At 38.5% G+C, this 15,891-nt stretch overlaps 1 protein-coding gene across 1 annotated transcript in view; it reads right to left on the minus strand.

Moving 5' to 3' along the window:
* Positions 1-15,891, minus strand: part of ITM2A (integral membrane protein 2A) — a 900,602-nt gene that overhangs the window by 738,512 nt on the left and 146,199 nt on the right. The gene's annotated exons all lie outside the window — the stretch shown is intronic.

The following is a 15,891-nucleotide window of genomic DNA, read 5'->3' on the forward strand; positions in this document are numbered from 1 at the left end:
AGCTGGCATCCAAGATGCAAGACGAAGTCTGTCCCACTCTTCCACTTCCTCTCCTCCAGCAAAAGGTGTTTCTTTTGGAGCCACCAGCTGTGCAGCCTGCGATTAATGGAAGGGTGATGCCAACACTCCCTTGACTGCCCCAGGTGGTGTTTCAGTGTGTCATGTGTCCCCACAGTCTACTGTCTCTGGGCCTAGTTTCGCCATAGGACTCACCCAAGAGGTTGTTTTTGTTTTTGGTTTTGTTTTTTTGTTTTTTTGAGATGGAGTCTTACTCTATCATCTATCATCTAGGCTGGAGTGCAGTGGCATGATCTCGGCTCACTGCAACCTCTGCCCTCTGAGTTCAAGCGATTCTCCTGCCTCAGCCTCCCGAGTAGCTGGGATTACAGGTGCCAGCCACCGCATCCGACTACTTTTTTGTATTTTTAGTAGAGACAGGGTTTCACCTTCTTGGCCAGGCTGGTCTTGAACTCCTGACCTCGTGATCCACCATCCTTGGCCTCCCAAAGTGCTGGGATTACAGGCGTGAGCCACCGTGCCTGGCCAAGTTGCAATTCTTATGGCCGAGATTGCCTTTCAAGTTTACCTAGAAACCAAGAGCACTTTGGCCCTAAGTGGTGAGATTTGCAGGCACTCAAGTTCAGACCCCTAGGATTGGTAATTTCCCTCTGGCTAGGGATGGTTTAAATGCTCCCTGTGTGGGTGGGAATCAGCTGAGTTTGGTCTGAAATTCCTTTCTGCTTTAACAGAACAGCACTGAGTTCAATGCCTTATAACTGCTGTCCTCTCCTTCACCCAGTGCCCACAGATGCTCTCTATACCAGGCTGCAGCCACCAGGGGTGGGAAAGGGGTAGTGTCGTAGATTCATAACTGCTTTTTCTATCTCTTCAGTGCCTCTTTCAGCAATATGAACTTAAAAACAGGTATTGTGAGTGTTCACCTGATTTTCGGTTCTATGAAGGTAATTTTTTCTGCGTAATGTTAGTTGTTAACTGGTGTCCTTGTGGGGGTGGGGGAGTAGGGACGATTGGTACGCTTTCTATTCCACTATCTTGCTTCTCTTCTGTATCTTAATTTATATTTTAAAAGTAATGTATTTAAAGACTGAGTAAGGGTAAGCTCTTTTGTGTTTAAAAGACATTTTATTTTATATGCTTTGCCTAATTTTTAATAAATTGTTAGCCATTTTCTTATTAATTGGTTTAAGAGCTCTTTACATATTAAACAGATAAGCTTTAATATTTCTACAAATATTCATTCCCAGGTAGTTTTCTTTTAATTACATTTTTAGATGTATAGAATTTTTTTCAACACAGTCAAATTTATCAGTCTTTCTTTTTTGGCTTCTGGGTTTTGTGTTTTGCAGCCCTTCCTCTAAGACTATAAAAAAACTCACCTCATTTTCTCTTCTAGTATGTATATGGTTTTATTTTTATGAATTTCTGTATTCGATCCACATAAAACATATGTTGTTACATGGATTTACACATTTTGAAGTCAAACCCTTTGTGAGTACATTTCAATGAAAAGTGACTTTAATATGTTTTAATAAAAAATGATTGTTGTAGGCCATGTGTTGGGAAGTTTGGAAAAATTAACAGTTAAAGGAGGATGAGGACTGAAAAACTAGAGGAAAAGGAAAAGTAAACTGCAAAGAAATGTTGCAAGAGTAGAACTGCAATGCACTAGACACATGCTAAGGAACCACTACTCCTTGTCAGTCAACTGCAAAATAGAAAAATAATTAGGATTGCATATGGTGGAGTAAACTGCATGTTTTAATACTGCTGTGCTTGTCTGAAATTTGATACATTCCTTAATAATTTCTAAACTCCTCAGTATACAAAAATATTAGACCAGAAACCTTTTGGGGGTTTCTTTCTTTGCAATATTTGGCCCATGTTTTTAGAAAGGGATAATCCTAATACATCAACTTTAAGTTTACTTTTTCTGTAGACTTAGCCTAAAGACTTCCATATCCTTTTCTAGAAGTATTCCTCTCATAAAGTTTTCTCAACTGAGAGTATAGACAAAATAACCTAAGTGACTCAATTGACTCATTTTAAGGATTAGACATACACTATTATATATCTGAATATCTAAGGTAATAAACTGAAATAGATCTATAAATACACACTTACAGAAAAGAATTAGCATAGCATACCTTATGCTACTATCCTTAGGTAGGCCTACTTGAAGTTTGACACTTGGCTGGCATCTAGGAACTTGGATTTATGGAAGATTCCCATAATTGATGAGTGACTCACTGTACCTAAACTGTTTGTGCAAATAATGGTGATTTATGCCAAACACCTGATTTCCTTCTAGGGATCTGGAATTTTGGTATGTGATAGGCAGAATGTGCCCATGACTGACTACTGATAAAAAATGGGAACTCTTAAGCCCAGGGGGACTTCCCTGGTAGACATTTCACATGTATCATGATAAGTAGCTGGAGGAAATAAGCTTGTTCCATGTGACTCCATTGGGAGAGGAATCTTGCCAGCTTGGACATGGATCCTCCAGACTTCACCCTATACACATTTTCCATTTGTTGATCCTGCTTTATATCCGTTTACTCTAATAAATCATAGGCATAAGTACAACTATACACTGAGTTCTGTGAATCCTCCTAGCAAATACACAAATCACAGTAAACATTAATGCAATGTTTAGATATAAAACTTTAGAACCTGTAAAAAATCAAAAATTAGTAAAAAATGTTTAATACTCTTCTTAGATACAAGCTTTATACTTCAGAGTCAGTGGTTTTAGCTATAAATCAAAGGATAGTCTTTAGATGTACGTAACATAGCATAGTTGCAACTTAGCCTTGTGGGTCATAATTCTACATACAAATAGTGTGTGCAATTTAACACAGTAATAAAAAATCCATTATTAACTATGTAGGATAATAAGGAATTTATTTAAACGGATTCTTGGCTTAGAATGCTAAAGGTATTAATCTTTCTTCACATGAAATAAACTGTGTATAATTAATCATTGCTCCATGATTAATTGTGCTCATTTCATGAGTTAAAAAAGTAAATACATTAAAAGTGACTTACCTTTTAATCTTGGCCTTTTCAGCCTTTTCTTCTTCATCACATTTCTTGGCATTCCTATTAAGTTCTTTTGCAGCAAACTTCAAGTTAAATAACGGCTCTGAAAAGAGCCATTAAGGTTAAGGCTATTCAAAAAGTTATTTCCCCAACATAACTACCTGCAAACAAGATGTTAAAATTGTAAAACATACGAGATAAGATTAGTATTAACCAACTAGTCACAATGCTTTTGAGGAACTGGAACAATTTCTTTATTCTACGCTTGTTTTCTGTTAAAAAAAAAACCAAATTAATAAAAACCATTGATTATAAGGGGAGAAATTACTGTGGAGAAACCTGGCAGATACCACTTAACCAAGGTTAACATCACCAGTGATAAAATATTTCAGTATAATTTACATTCTGAAATGATAAACTGAGAGGGGAATAGCATAATTTCTATGGCGTGGTTGCCAAAAACATAACTTTAATATACTCAAGAGAAAACATGAGACAATCCTGAACTGAGAGACATTTAATATAACAGACTAGCATACTTTTCAAGTGCCAAATTCATGAAAAGCAAGGAAAGACTGAAGAAGCAGTCACAGACTGAAGGAGACTAAGGAGCTATGGCAACTAAATGCAATGTAGGATCCTGGAATAGAAAGAGGATGTTAATGGAAATACTGGTAAATCCAAATAAGATCTGTGGTTTAATTATTTATCTTGTAGAGATGTTGATTTCCTTATGTTGATAATTATACTATGGTTCTGTAAGACATTAACATTAGCAAAAGCTTGGTAGAAGGTATACAAGGACTTGCTGTACTACTTTTACAACTTTTCTTTAAATCTAAAATTATTTTAAAACTTTTTAATTAAAAAAGAAAAAATCATTTAAAAAACTACGAATAAAAGCACTCTCATAAATAAAACCAAAATGAATACCATAAATCTTTCATTTTCATGTCACAAACAAAAATAAATATGAAGTATATGCACATATATATGACAAAGTGCTGTGAATTATTTAAAAACCAACCAGATTATGTAATGACTAAATTACTAAGGTATTGGTTTAAAGGGCTGGCTTTTGAGTTGATTGTATCATTATTAGAAAACAAGAATGGCTTGCTTAATTTACCAAAGCTAAATAATAAATTAAGCTATCTTGTTCATCTCTCAGTTGCTTCATGGCTCTAATTCAATTCCTAAAGATTCTATGTATTTTATGACCTCTGAAAAAAGATAAATGACCTCTGAAAAAAGGTCAAATGTACTTTTTAAACCTTGTTTCTGTGTTTCTTTAGGACATTTACAAAAACGATGGAAGGTTCCTTTTTATTTATTTATTTTTTTAAAGTGTAAACACATGATACAATTTAAAGAGGTTAACTTTTGGATTGATAATATTGCTATTAGAAAACAAGAATGGGGCCGGGCGCGGTGGCTCAAGCCTGTAATCCCAGCACTTTGGGAGGCCGAGACGGGTGGATTACGAGGTCAGGAGATCGAGACCATCCTGGCTAACACGGTGAAACCCCGTCTCTACTAAAAAGACAAAAAAAAAAAAAACTAGCCGGGCGAGGTGGTGGGCGCCTGTAGTCCCAGCTACTTGGGAGGCTGAGGCAGGAGAATGGCGTAAACCCGGGAGGCGGAGCTTGCAGTGAGCTGAGATCCGGCCACTGCACTCCAGCCTGGGCGACAGAGCGAGACTCCATCTCAAAAAAAAAAAAAAAAAAAAGAAAAAGAAAACAAGAATGGTTTCTTAATTTACCAAAACTAAAGTTATCTTGTTCATTTCTCACTGGCTTCATGGCTTTAATTCAATGCCTTATTTATGGATAATGACAGGAATAAATTTACTGCCCTGAGTAGTTTCCAGGCTATAAATTCTAGATATACCTAGAATTGTAAATAAAATAAGTGCATATGTATACATTTCTGGGTAATTTTAATATAAAATATAGCTTAAATTTGTAAGATTTAACAATTTCAGCTTGGTGACTAAGTTATATGTCCTTATATATAAACACACATATATGTATATGTACACACACACACACGGTTTGCCAAGGTTTCTCAATTTGGGGCCAGATAATTCTCTGTGGGGCTGTCCTATAAATTCTAGGAAATTTAGCAGCATCCCTGGCCTTTATCCAGTAGATGTCAGAAGCACCTGCTCCTCTCAGTTGTAACAACCAATAACGTCTCCAAACATTGCCAAAAGTCACTTGGAGTGGGGGAGGGAAAATCCAACTCTGCTGAAAATCATCACTGATATAGATGAAATATCATTTTTCCTTTGTCTTCATTTTCTAAATTATCTCCCCAATATAATTGCTGTCTCTGTAGAAAAAGTCACTAAAGTTAAAAGCTGAATTATGATACTGACAGAGCAGGAGCACCAACATCTCAGACAAATACTGCCACTTTAAGTTCTAGCTCCCTTTCTAGCCTCATGCATTTCAAGGAAATCACTTCTAACTACAACCAGAAAGAGTAGACAGTAAAACACAGATAAGACAGCTTGGGCACAGAGGGAGGTCAGGGGAAAGTCTCTTCATAACTGCCAAACTTCACCCTCATACAATGGGCTCCAGTAAAACAGTGGCCCTTAATAAGCACATTTCTTTCCCCTCAGGTACACTAAGATAGGGAAGCTAAAAGCAGACTCAGTGGGGTATGCCTGCAGCTGAAAAAGGACATATAGGAACAGACACAAAATTCTCCCTCCCAGATAAACACAACAAAGAGACAAGAAGGAGTCCGAGCCTCTGACAAACTCTCCCACCCTAAATCCTTAAAAAAACTCTTTTAATGATCGCCATTCAAAGACTTGGAATCAACCCAAATGTCCATCAGTGACAGACTGGATTAAGAAAATGTGGCACATATACACCATGGAATACTATGCAGCCATAAAAAAGGATGAGTTTGTGTCCTTTGTAGGGATATGGATGCAGCTGGAAACCATCATTCTTAGCAAACTATCACAAGAACAGAAAACCAAACACCGCATGTTCTCACTCATAGGTGGGAACTGAACAATGAGATCACTTGGACTCAGGAAGGGGAACATCACACACCGGGGCCTATCATGGGGAGGGGGGAGGGGGGAGGGATTGCATTGGGAGTTATACCTGATGTAAATGACGAGTTGATGGGTGCAGCACACCAACATGGCACAAGTATACATATGTAACAAACCTGCACGTTATGCACATGTACCCTACAACTTAAAGTATAATAATAAATAAATAAATAAATAAATAAAAACTCTTAATCTCTAAGAGTTTAAGTTTAACCTAACTCAGCCAGAAGCCCCTCTTATGTTTGTTTTCTCTAAAATAAACCTGTCCTTGACTGTCAAGCCACCTTTCATGTTTCTTTCCTCTTTCTTTAATTCTTACATTTGGTGCCAAAACCCAGGATGGGTGTTGGGGGCAGAGGCTCTCTTGCAACCCAGGAAGCAGTGGGTAATGGCAGCTCATCCTGAGTTAACTCCTGGATCCTGAGGGTCTCTGGTCGCCCACCCCACCTTTACTCTCACTTCACTTTTTGAGCGATTTGCATGAGGAGGACAACTGACCTGAAGGGAACTGTGAGGCTCGGGCCTGGGCTACTCCCCAGTGGGCTCTCAAAACCCTCAGGTCTCAGGAATCCACCTCTGACCACACACAATGGGTATTTCACTCCCTAACCCTTGCTCCCTCTTCCTCCCTCTTCTTTCTCTCTCTTCCTTGTGTGGCTCCAGTCTGGGAGGCCCTTTGCCAATTCCAACCAGAATATCCAACATCAGACACTAATTCAGCAGACTGATAAGATCTGCCTTCTCCTAACTCTTTCCCAGTACTGGAGAAAGTCTGGCCTGCCATCCAGGTCCTCGGAGGACTAATGGGACTAAGCTAGAGGAAATCTTGGGGATGCCCACTTCCTTCTCAGCTTAACCATCCTCTTTCAGAAAGAGAATTCCGAGTCTCTGTCTTTTGTCTGGGGACATCTAGAACAAAACAGACACCCTCGGCTTCCTCTTACCAGTCCACATGGGTGCCAAACAATCCGCATTCCTACATCCTCCCCATGGGGCTGTTGTCTTCGCAACCTCACCAAACTTGGCTTACAGGAGACCCTAAATCCAAAGCATTTAATTTTCTACTGCAACATGGCTTGGCCCCAATACAGACTAGATAATAACAGCTGATGGCCCAAAAACAGTAGCTTTAACTTTCAAATTCTCAGGCACCTTAACCACTTTATCATCAGAAACAGCAAATGACAAGAGGTTCCCCATATTCAGGCTTTCTTCTACCTTAAATCCTGCCTCTCCTCTTCTCCACCCCTTCAAAAACTATTCCAACCAGTCAAACCTCTTCTGCCATTCTCCCTCTATGGGAAGTGGCTATGGTAAAAGGTATTGCTTGGGTTCATGTCCCCTTCTCTATGTCTGATTTGTGGCAGATTGAACAGCTTCTGGGATCTTTCTATAAAAATCCCTCTCATTATTGTAGGGAATTCCTGCACATAACCCAATCCTTTAATTTAAGTTGGCATAACATTTTTGTAATTCCAACCTCTACTCTCACCCTTAATAAAAAAGAGTGCTGAGCTTAATTAAAATGCATATCCAAGCTATAAGTATATTTAAAAGGCCTTTATGTTTTTCTCTTCATAAATCTTGTTTTCCTGAAAAAGGTTTTTTTTTTTTTTTTTTTTTTTTTTTCCCCCCCAGTTGAAATTACTTTTCTCCACTCTGTCTTGCCAGTCTTGGTGCATGCATAAAAGACCCTAGAATAACTTCTGGTGGCCTGGGACTCCTTGGGAAAACAGAAAAGGTACTACAAATCCCATTTTGGGAAAAATCTCTGTTTTCCTTATGGAACCCCTGGAATTAGAGGTGAATAAGTACCTCTCAAAATCTGCCTTTGTCTTCCAGCTATGCTTGTTTATTAGGCCCTGAAAATTGTTTTCCTAGCCCTGTTCTTAAAGGGCCTCACCCAGAGGCCAATAATCCAGTTAGGAAATTAGCAAATGTAAATCTCATAACTACTGGATCTTCTTCTGGTTGTCTGTGTGGCTATATACGTGTTATGTGTGCAATGTCTATTAAAAAGAGCTCTAATTAATTGATTGGGCTAAGAATAATAAGCAGCTAAATCAAATATTTTTAAGCAAAAAGTAAAAGCTGTGGTAACTTTCAGTTCATGTAACTTTAATATTTAAAAATAAAAACAGTCTTAGGAATTATTGGTAAAATACCAATGTCTTTAAGGTGTAAAAATGTGGTCTACATTATGCAAGTCAAATACTAGGTTTGCTAAATGTTTTAAGGTTGTAAATTGCTTCTTTAGTCTTTAAAAACTGTCAACTTCCCTGCTTCACAATTGGAAAGGCCAGAAACATATGGAAGATGGAAGTAACCATGCCCCTAACTATGCTGGAAGAAGTCAAACTTCATCTGCATTTAGCACATAATTAAAAAAAAAAAAACAGGTTTTACATTAAAGTTGAAAATTGCTAAAAGTTACCATTATAAGATGTAATTAAAACTACTGAACATGGATTTGCATACAAGGTATATAAAAACAGTAAAAAGTGTTTTTAGTTAAAAATTATAAGAAGGCATAAAAATGTACATTTTGCTTAAGAATAAAAACTTGTCTTAAAATTAAATAAAATGGATGGTTTAAGCAGATTGTAAAAACATTGTTAAAAATTAATCCTGCAAAGAAAACTGTGTAAACATATTAACTAAATTCAAAGGGGTATTATATGTTTTTATTTCTGTAAATTAAACACTAAAAGCACCACAAGGTTTTCTTAAAATGCTAATATACTCTTTAGCAAAACTTGTCAAGGGTTATAATGGGTATGTAAAAATCTTACAAACTGGTTAAAATTAAATAAAATTGTCTAGAAGTTTTCATTAAAATTAGGGTTAACATTAATAGCAAACTAATGTAAGGGTAAAATTTAACTTTCTCTCTTAAACAGAATTTTCATGTAATACAAAAGGTTAATAAATGATTTTTGCTTTTCCAAATTTTTAACTCATCATTTTGGCAAAACAAAACCAAACAAACAGAAAACTTATGGTAATCTAAAATTATATTTTAATATCAAGCATTTTAAATTTTAAACATATTTAACGGGCTTTTCAAAATCAAACTTTAGTCTCAAAATTGTCTTTCCTAACCCCTGCAGCATCTGGGAAAAAAGGTAAACAGGATTATTTAACATGTTTAGGTACATAAAATTGCCAAAATAATGTCTAATAGGTTATATTTTAGGGGATAGTATTAACATTTGTTCCGAAACTGTATGGAATGTCTAAGGTTCTAGTGTCTAAATATGTGCTATTAATCACAATTACGGTTGTTATGTTGAGTTATTGTAAATCACAAAAATGACCAAATTTCTTTTTCAGTTGTGTTTCTAACTGTATCCAACCTGGACGTTTTGTTATTTACAGACAACTGTTATTTTGTTTTAATTCTCTTCTAAAGATGTTTTTTAATGAAGCTGTGGAACAAGTGCTCTCAAATTTGGGCTTCTCATAACAAAAAATATACAGAACTCATGAAAAGCTAAAATGTTTATAAATCTCAAGCAAAACAAAAGTTAATAAAATGGACTAAACTAATAAAAAACAAAAACAAGTTTTACCTTTTGCTTGGAACACTGCTAATCTTTATTTTATTTTTCAGAGTCAAGAAAACTTATCTTAAGCTAGCTACAGCCTTTTACAACTAAGTATACTCCTGTAAACAGAATTTAAAGTGTGTTTCTCTCTGCTAGTTCCTCCAGAATTTGAAAACTAGTTACAAGTATTCTTAAACAATATATTTGTTTGCATCAGTGCAATAAGAATCTATTTTCTTTTGTGGCTGGGCGCAATGGCTCACACCTGTAATTCCAGCACATTGGGAGGCTGAGGCCAGCGGATCACGAGGTCAGGAGATCAAGACCATCCTGGCCAACATGGTGAAGCCCTGTCTCTACTAAAATACAGAAAATTAGCAGAGTGTAGTGGTGCATGCCTGTAGCCCCAGATGCTCGAGAGGCTGAGGCAGGGGAGTCGCTTGAGCTCATGAGGCCGAGGTTGCAGTGAGCCAAGATCTCACCACTGTACTCCAGCCTGGCAACAGAGCAAGACTCTGTCTAAAAAAATAGGTGGGGAGGGGGGCTGTGGGAATCTATTTTCTTTTGTAACAGAACACAATTGGAAAAACTGGTTATTTTACCAAGGCTTTGACTAGAATGGTGTGCTCTCCTTTAAGGAATCAAACTTGACTTACGGAGCCAATAAAGCCCTTGGAAAACTGGCCTCATATTTTGTGTACACAGTCCCTGTACAAACTTTCTGATCTTTGGTAAGTAAAGAATATCAATTTCTGACAGGCCAGGAACCCCAAGTTATCTTAAAACCTCAAGAGGAGAGTAATTCACCCAACTCACAGGTATTTCATGGTAAAAATCCATCGCTAGGCTTGGCTTTTAAAAGTCTTACCTCAAATACTTCTATACAACAAAGTTCCATCAAAGACGATTTAAAAGGCCTATGTAGCAAGTAATTAATTATTCTTGCTGCACTGTATACAAACATTAAGCCAAGTATAATAAAGCAAACCAGTCTTACCACGATTTGTATTTTAATAAAAATGTGAAACTGAAGACAGAAAAGTATGTTTCAAAAACTAGCACACCTGTTGTTAAATTCTAGTCTTGCCTAATGTTTTTCAGTTTTTATTATTTTCTACAGTTTAAATTATATCCATTACAGAAATCAACTCCTGGATACATCACACTCAAGTAAAAGCCTAAAGAGCTAAGAAAGCAACCCCTAACAGCCCAGAAAAATGTCCTAAATATCAATGTAAAATCAATAAGAAATCTTATGCTGAAAATCATAAAAGATAAGTAACTAAGTTAAAATTACTCATCTTACTCAATCTCAACCCTGCCTGACCAAATACTTTCATCATTTCTACCTCTCCATTTAATCCAAATATTAAAACCTTTTTAATGGAAATGTACTATGCCACCCTTGTGGGAACTGCTTTACTTACTCTACTATTTGCAGTAGAACTATATACTGTAGCACTATCAGAGTGGAATATCCGACAGATAATCTAAATTCCCATAGCATTTTGGTTAATTATTATCCTCATAGAAGGACTAACAGTTACTAACAAAAAATAACACATGGGTCTTTCCAAACATATGCCTCTGCCTCTCATTGGGAAAGAAATGCTGCTTCTAACTCAACCAATGGGGCCTAATAAGAAACACTGCTGAAAAGCCTAGGACTGATGTTTTAACCCTGCCTAATTAACCATTTTCAATTTTTTTTTAACTGACAGAATCATGGCCATTTTGCAGACAACTACCCCAAAACATCTACATATGGTATTGCTCCTGCAGTCAATCTGAGACCAAGAAACTCTCTGCACCCCCATCAGCAGGAAGTAACCCAAAAGAGCATGTTGCCCCTCATACTTTTATAACTATAGGGTCTGGATGGAGCAGGAGCACCATCATCTCAGACAAACACCGTCACTTTCAGTTCCAGCTCCCATTCTAGCCTCATGCATTTCAAGGAAATCACTTCTCTTCTAACTACAAGCAGCCAGAAAGGGCAGACAGTAAAACACAGATAAGACAGCTCAGGCACAGAGGGAGGTGGGTGGAAAGTCTCTTGGGTGACTGCCAATCTTCACCCTCTTTCGAAAGAAACTTTCATGTTTCCTCTTTTTTAATTCTTACAATACCAATTATTTTTGATGAGTTAATATAGTTAACATATTCTTTTATGTTTTTTAAAGAATTGTTTCAGCTGTGATTAAACCTGAAATTTACTGTAAACTTCAAATACCGAGGACTGAGTACTGAATACCTCTTATAACCCACTCTTGTTTAATAATTAGGATTATGGTATAAAATACTGGTCAAAAAATAGATCTTTTACAACAGTGCATTCTGTTCCATAATGCTTTTTCCCCCCTTCATCCTTAAAAGACTTAGAGCTACTTCTAGAAATATAGAGGCCTAAAGATTTAAAAAAACACTTTGAAATACTGAATAAACTATAACAGAAATCCAAAAGAAGGAAAATCCGCTGGGACAGAACAAAACAGGAAGAAGGAACTATTAGTAAGCAAGCACTGAAGCTCCTGAAACTCCCACAGTGTTGGAACGGAGCTTTTTTAATAATGATAGAACCCTTGAAGGTTACAACATTAGCACAAGGGTAGGTAGAAAATATCCTATCAGCCAGCAAGGGATTATAAGATAAGAAGATTAACTTTCTACGGGCCTTGGGTGGGAGCTGCAGGTGAAACAAAGGCTCCCCTACAAATTTATAGCCATAGCAATGTCTTCATGTGGAGTTGGGGTTCAAATGTGTACTCCTAGAAGGGTCTGGGAAACCCCATCCTGAAATATTAAAGTACTTCTAAGTTGGAGGAACATCCTCAACCCAGGAATTTTAGGATTCTCTTAGATTTCAATGAATAGACAGATAAAACCAAAAATTAAATAAAGTTGAGGAGAAAAAAAGCAAACCGTAATACAGATTGCATACAGATTGTAATACAAACTGTAATACAAAATACGTAAAGGTTATATTCAAGGAGATGATGCATGAGACTCTTTGCATAACTGATGAAAGTAACCTTTAATATTTTAATTCAGGAAGCACAAAAAATGCCAAGCAGAATAAAAATAAATCCACATTAGATATATTACAGTAAGCCTCTGACTACCAAAAACTATAACAACTTTAAAAAGAGTCACAGCGAAAGTTCAGATAATTTACAAAAGATCTAAAATTAGACTCCATTTCCAAAGGAAGTACAATTGATTAATGTTGTCTAAGGTAGTCATGTTCTAATAAATTGCTGAGAATACCAAATTAGCAAATACTGAACCACTGCTTCTAGGGAAAATACAGGATTGGGGTCCTATGACCTAGGTGGTTACATTTTCATCAACTGATCAATATATAACCTTATCCTAAGATGGCTGAATAGTAACAGCTCCAGTCTGCAGCACCCAGAGTGAATGACGCAGAAGACAGGTAATTTCTGCATTTCCAACTGAGGTACCTGGTTCATCTCATTGGGACTGGTTGGACAGTGGGTGCAGCCCACTGACGGCAGGCCAAAGCAGGGCAGGGCATTGCCTCACCCAGGAAGTGCAAGGGGTCACGGGATTTCCCTTTCCTAGCCAAGGGAAGCCATGACAGACTGCACCGGGAAAATCGGGACACTCCCACCTTAATACTGTGCTTTTCCAATGGTCTTAGCAAATGGCACACCAGGAGATTATATCCCATGCCTAGCTCAGCAAGTCCCACGGTCACAGAGCCTGCTCAGTGCTAGTGCAGCACTCCGAGATTGAACTGCGAGGCAGCAGCCTGGCTGAGGGAGGGGCGTCCACCATTGCTGAGGCTTGAGTAGGTAAACAAACTGGTTGGGAAGCTCACACTGGATGGAGCCCACCACAGCTCAACAAGGCTTGCCTGCCTCTGTAGAGTCCACCTCTGAGGGCAGGGCATAGCTGAACAAAAGGCAGCAGAAACTTCTGCAGACTTAAGCGTCCCTGTCTGACAGCTCTGAAGAGAGCAGTGGTTGTCCGAGCACAGTGTTTGAGCTCTGAGAATGGACAGACTGCCCCCTCACGTGGGTTCCTGACTCCCTAACTGGGAGACACCTCCCAGACACACTCCAATAGGGGCTGACTGACACCTCATACAGCCGGGTGCCCCTCTGAGACAAAGCTTTCAGAGGAAGGATCAGGCAGTAATATTTGCTATTCTGCAACCTCCGCTGATGATACCAAGGCAAATAGGGTCTGGAGTGGACCTCCAGAAAACTCAAACAGACCTGCATCCAAGGGTCCTGACTGTTAGAAAGAAAATGAACAAACAGAAAGGAATAGCATCAACATCAACAAAAAAGACATCCACACCAAAACTCCATTTGTAGGTCACTATCATCAAAGACCAAAGGTAGATAAAATCACAAAGATGGGGAGAAACCAGAGCAGAAAAGCTGAAAATTCTAAATACCAGAGTGCTTCCTCCCATTGCAGCTCCTTGACAGCAACGGAACAAAGCTGGATAGAGAATGACTTTGACAAGTTGACAGAAGTAGGCTTCAGAAGGTCGGTAATAACAAACTCCTCCGAGCTAAAGGAGGATGTTCAAACCCATCGCAAGGAAGCTAAAAACCTTGAAAAAAGATTAGACGAATGGCTAACTAGAATAAACAGTGTAGAGAAGACCTTAAATGACCTGATGGAGCTGAAAACCATGGCACAAGAACTACGTGACACATGCATAAGCTTCAATAGCCAATTCGATCAAGTGGAAGAAAGGATATCAGTGATAGAAGATCAAGTTAATGAAATAAAGCAAGAAGACAAGGTGTTGGCAGAAGGCCCCCCAAAATCTGGCCATAAACTGGCCCCAAAACTGGCCATAAACAAAATCTCTGCAGCACTGTAACACGTTCATAATGGCCCTAACACCCAAGCTAGAAGGTTGTAGGTTTATGGGAATGAGGGCAAGGAACACCTGGCCCGCCCAAGATGGAAAACCGCTTAAAGGCATTCTTAAGCCACAAACAATAGCATGAGTGATCTGTGCCTTAAGGACATGTTCCTGCTGCAGTTAACCAGCCCAACCTATTCCTTTAATTCGGCCCATCCCTTCATTTCCCGTAAGGGATAATTTTAGTTAATTTAATATCTGTAGAAACAATGCTAATGACTGGCTTGCTGTTAATAAATATGTGGGTAAATCTCAGTTTGGAGCCCTCAGCTCTGAAGGCTGTGAGACCCCTGATTCCCCACTTCACACCTATATATTCCTGTGTGTGTGTCTTTAATTCCTCTAGCACCGCTGGGTTAGGGTCTCCCCAACCGAGCTGGTCTTGGCAAGTGGCGTCCATCATGGGGGCTCAAATTCAGGCTGAAGGGTCGCCAGAGTGACAGTTGGAATGGAAAACCGGCTGGAGGACACCCGAGTACTCTTAAAGCAATCCCCATGGTGAGTAAGAAGGGGAGCTCAGAAGCATCAGGGTAACAATGGGACAGGTGTGTGGTCTGGTTCGTTTCACCTTGGAACTTTTTCACACTGATGATGAGGAGGAACGAGAGTATAGCGAAGTAACAGAAGAAGTTACAGAGCATGTTTATTTGCCAGCTAAAGCTAAAGCAGCAAAGGAAGGAGAGGTTCATCCCTACCCTTCTGAGCCCCCTCATTATTATTCTGAAGAAAAACACCCTCCAGATCTTTCTTTTCCAGAGGACACTGGGCGAAAATTAGTTGCCCCAGTGATTGTTCGAGCAGCACCTCGAGTGACCGCTCTTAGTTTTATTCAGGCAGGAATTCAGCTAGCTAGACGAGAGGGTGATTTAGAGGCTTGGTAATTCCCTGTTAGAATACACCCCCAAGATCAACAGGGAAATATCATAGCTACATTTGAGCCTTTTCCTTTTAAATTCTGGAAAGCACATTTAGTTGATTATATCAAGGCCTGTGATAGTATCGGAGGTAATCTGCATAAAGCTACTTTGTTGGCACAGGCAATGGCAGGACTGAGAGTGGATAAAGGAAATACTCCATTTTCTGGAGCTTGTTTTAACTGTGGGAAGCATGGTCATACTAAATAAGAATGTAGAAAAAATCAGCAAGTCAGGCAGCCAGATAAGGAAAAAAGGGAAACTGCTGAGCCTGAAATATATCCAAAATGTAAAAAAGGAAAACACTGGGCTAATCAATGTCACTCTAAGTTTGATAAAGATGGGAACATGATTTTGGGAAATGCCATGAGGGGC

Source organism: Macaca thibetana, chromosome X (genome assembly GCF_024542745.1).
Source record: "Macaca thibetana thibetana isolate TM-01 chromosome X, ASM2454274v1, whole genome shotgun sequence".
NCBI lineage: Eukaryota > Metazoa > Chordata > Mammalia > Primates > Cercopithecidae > Macaca > Macaca thibetana.